Source organism: Hibiscus syriacus, unplaced genomic scaffold (assembly GCF_006381635.1).
Source record: "Hibiscus syriacus cultivar Baekdansim isolate YM2019G1 unplaced genomic scaffold, ASM638163v2 tig00001818_pilon, whole genome shotgun sequence".
Taxonomy (NCBI): domain Eukaryota; kingdom Viridiplantae; phylum Streptophyta; class Magnoliopsida; order Malvales; family Malvaceae; genus Hibiscus; species Hibiscus syriacus.
Window position 1 is genome coordinate 1,177,336 of NW_024061892.1, and position 4,632 is coordinate 1,181,967.

General features: G+C 34.0%; 1 pseudogene; it reads right to left on the reverse strand.

The window, feature by feature from the left end:
* Positions 1 to 337: 337 nt before the first annotated feature.
* Positions 338 to 1,431, reverse strand: LOC120134723 (annotated as a pseudogene).
* Positions 1,432 to 4,632: the final 3,201 nt, after the last annotated feature.

A 4,632-nucleotide genomic window follows, 5' to 3' on the forward strand; every position in this document is an offset into this window, starting at 1 on the left:
ATCAAGTGACCTCAATGCTTCGAAATCTTACAATGCATTGTCAAATATTGTTCTAATTATTGATATCAAGAATCGATCAAGTAACCTTAATGGTAAGAGAGAAAAGAAAATTACAGATCTTATTGACCTGAGCTGAACATAATTTAGGTAAGAAACCGAGAAAGAGCGAATGAATGTTCTTATCCGTAAAACTTTACTAGAAAAAAGGTACAAAAGATATATGAAAATTACATATTAGATTTTGTTATACCCATCATTGCAAAATATACATGGAAATAAACCAAGTTGTATGATCATAAGGTTTTCTCAGGGAAAATCTAAAATAAAATACATATATATTTTTCTCTACAGTTTCTTTCATACCCCTAATTTAGCTGGAGGAGACAGGATTCAAAGCTCTAGCTAAGCCGTTCATGGCACCATATCCTTTAGAACTGAAACTCAAGCACCCAAATAAGCCTTGCTTGTAAGGCAAGAATGTCTTCTTCCTCATCTCTTCAGCCTGTGCTCTGTTTGCAGTGTAATGCAGCTCATGTGGTGATGGTGGAACCCTTCTCCTCCCTTTCCCTATCCCATTCACAGGCTTACTCTTGATGCTCCTTTGATTCTCTAACACCCCATTTGTCACATTGTTTAGCTTCTCTGGTTTCTTTTCTTTGGTTGGAGAGAAAGAAATGGTGGACCAGAAGAACTTGTTGTTGCTTCTTCCTTCACTTTTGCTCCTCAAAAAATCCTTCAAGAAAACCCATCTCTTTGAGCTCCTTCCTGCTGAAGATGACCTTGAAGAAGAAGCCGACATCGAAGCGCCATCACCCGTTGATGCTGTCGTCTTTCTTGTCCGAATTTTTATCCATTGACACGTTTTGGTTATCATTCCTCAAAGGGGACATGGATCGCGTTCTTCTCCTTAAAGACTTATCCCTTAGCCTCAGATCTCTGCCTCTTACTGCATCTTCTTCTTCTTCATCATCACCTTCGTGTTCAACATCCAGAAATTGATCCAAAACCTGAGGCCTTTCTAAATGAGCGGATAACTTCATGGGTCTGATCTGTCCATTCAAGAACAGTTCATCAGCTGAAATCATGGATCCTGTTTGACCCGACCCGGATGACCCCAATCGCCCGGAGAACTCAAACTCGAAGCCTAGAGGCACCGAGTGATCGGGTGAGGGTGGTTGGGTTGATGACACCATTGAAGCTACTGAGGTCATTGCAAAGTGCGTAGGGCTAGCCGGTGCACTGTAGAAGAAGCCGCCGTTAATGGAGGCTGAACCAGGTGACCTTCCGGGGCTCGAAGGAGCACTAACATAGGTGTGGAACAAGTGCTGTCATCTTCTTCAGTGAAACCTTGGGGCTCATGGCTTGATTCATCGTCATTTGGGGTTTGGAACTTCATTTTTGTGAATGCTGAGATGAAATTGAGAGAGACAGTTGATGTGTTTGAGTTGTGAGATTTGTTCATTCGTGTGGTGATTTATAATGAGTGTTGAGTGCCAGTTTTCACTACCAATTTGTCCGTACCAAATTGTGAAACTAATTTAATGTATTTTCACAAGTTCAGCCCCTGTTCGACGAGTAATTAAATTATTAGTCCAGATCCCAACTCATCTAATTACTCACCCTACCCCAACTTCTAATGAATGATGCCCGTCAATTGGATTGATAGGGTTGACAAAACCAAATATTGCCCTTCTTATTTCTTTTATTTGATATTATCTTGATTTAATAACAATCACTGGAAATTTAAAAAAAAATATGAATTTCCACTGCGGTGGAATTTGAAAATCTAAATTAAAAATTTCATTTTGTTTCCAGAAATTATGTAGTTGCACCGATTAAAATATATCAAAATTTATGAATTATTTTTCACAGTACAAAATCAACAACTTTAATAATGATATTCTTAAATCCTACCTTCTATTTTTTCAGAACCGGATCGGTTAGCGAACAGGTCATGCTATTGGTTCATTGGTTCAATCGGTCGGAAGAACCGGACGACGTCATAATTATTTAAAAAATTAAATAAAAATACCAAAAATATTTAATAAAAAATAATTTTTTATATCACAAGTCATATTCAAAGCAAGTTATAACATATATAAATTAAAAACCATAAAATCAAGTGAAACAAAATGATTTAAATTAACTACAACATAATATTTAAGGTAAAACATATTAAATAATGAATATAATTATATAACTATAATTAAAAAATAAATTTGGGGATAAAAAAATCATAACAAAATGATATTGTTTGGTTTAATCTTTTTTTTAAAAACAATCCCACATGGCTAAGAAACATAGAAGAGCATCCCAAAAGTCTAAAGAGTAAATATTTGAACAAAGCAATCTCACATGGCTAAAAAACATAGAAGAGCATCCCAACTAACTTTATAAATAATAGAGGTAATTTGTCATTCAAAATCATGGAGCATTTTGGTGAGCATTGAGTGAACTATTCTTTCACTTCAATCAAGCTCAAATTTTAGGCTTCAATTGAGCTTCTAAATTTTTTTTGAGTTCAAATTTTTTTTGAGTTCAAAATTTTTTTAGTTCAAGTTTTAATATTATATTTCGAGTTCGAGTTTAACTTGATAATTTTTAGCTCGTGAGTTTGAGTCGAGTTGAGCTTACTTTTAAAGTTTTCAAGTACGAGTCGAGCTCAGCAAAACTCGAGTTCTACTTGGCTCGTTTAACAAACGACGTCGTTTGGTTTAATTTTTTCTTAAAAAAAAACAAAATTGACGGTTTTTCCCGGTTTTCAGTCGGTCAGGTTCGAACAGTTCAACGATTTGGCAGGTTCACTAGTAGCGGTTCAACCAGTGTAGATTGAACCGGACTAGACAGTGGTTCACGGTTGAACCGACCCGTCCTGTCGCAACCGATTTTCGCCCGGCACAATTTTTTTTACTTGGCGGGAAAAATAAAATGAATAAATAAATAGTTTGATTTAAAAATATTTTGGGAGTCGCCATCGGCCTTTTGGGTCAGGTAGGTCGTATACCTAAAAATTATCTTTTAAAAGAGTTTTTTTAAGAAAACATCAGTTAAAAGATAAACTGATCCGCGTTTTAACCAAAAATTCATTCTTTTTAATAATAAAAAGGGATTCGTGGTCGGTTACGTTTGGGGAAGGATTAGCACCCCCACAACGCCCAAAATTAGTACTCATTAATTATAAATTGTCTCTATTATTGGAAATTTAAAAATTCAAAAATATATTTAATTCCTATTATTTCAAAAAAATATTAAAATATAAATAAAATATTTATTTATTTAGAAATATCAGAAAATGACTTTTTGGTACCTTAAGACAGCTCTTTTCTTTGATATTAAAAAATAAATAAATAATTAAAACATTTTTAAAAAATAATAATAGATTAATATATGTAAAATAGGATATTTATAAAATAAATAAATATTACTTATTATATATTTATATGAAATAATAATAATACTTAATAATAATAATTAAATATATTACAAATAAAATAAAATATAAATATAAATAAATAATGACTAAAATAAATAATATTGAAATTATAGTAGTAAAATATAAAAAGTAATAAAACTTATAATTAAAATAAATGAAAATGACTAAATTATAACATATCAAAATTAAATAATCTAATTCAATTAATTATTTAATATTACAGGGACTAAGCATGCTATTTTACCTATTATTAATTTAGTGACTAAATTAAAATTATATCGAATTATAATATCAATTTAAAATAAATTAAAACATGCTCTCGGGATTAAAATAATAATAACTAAAATCATAAAGGACTAAAATAGTTATTTATCCTAAATATTGTATAAACATAGCCAATGACTAAATTATAAATTAATAAAATTAGAAGACGGATTTAAAATATTCAGAAGTATAATTTAGTTACTATTTTGTAAAGTTTAATAAATCAGAGGGGCTGCGGAAAGGGTTTAACAACTTTGGAAATTACATATACGTCCCTCCCCCAAAATGACGTCGTTTGGGGGAGGGTATTTAAACCCTTTAAACGGCCCAAAACCCCTCATCTATCTCATTTTCAGTTCTTCTCTCTCTCTACACGAGAGAACCAGAATTCTCTGCCTTCTCTCTAGCTTCCCTCATCGGAGGGAAGCCAGTCCCGGCTGGCCACCGTATTCCAGCTCCGATCGCCGCCGCTGGTCACCGTGAACGGTGGCCGGAATTCGAGAAATCACTCCCAAATATCCCTTTTTCGATTCTAAGGCCAGATATGGCCTTCTTTTTACCTAAACATACCTAGATCGTCTTAGATCTAAAAAAACCCGAAGGTTTTTTACCTTCGATTTAGTGACGATTCCAGCGACGTTTGATTTCCAGTGATGAGCGGAACCTTGAAGGTGAGTTCTTCTTTTTCTCTGCTTTTTCTTCATTTTGGTTTGCTGCTGGTTGTGTGGTTGTTGCTTGCTGTTTTTTGTGGACTCTTGCTCTCCGTTCTCCTTTATTTTGTAGGTTCTCCATGCTTTTATAAGCCTCAACGAGGCTCTCATCTGACCAGTCCAAAGGGGATTTTCTGGTGAGTCACCAAACTATGTGGTGACTCACCCTATAGCTGCGATGTGGACGGCCAGCGTGGTGTTTCTGGAGTCTTCGAAGAGGGTGGC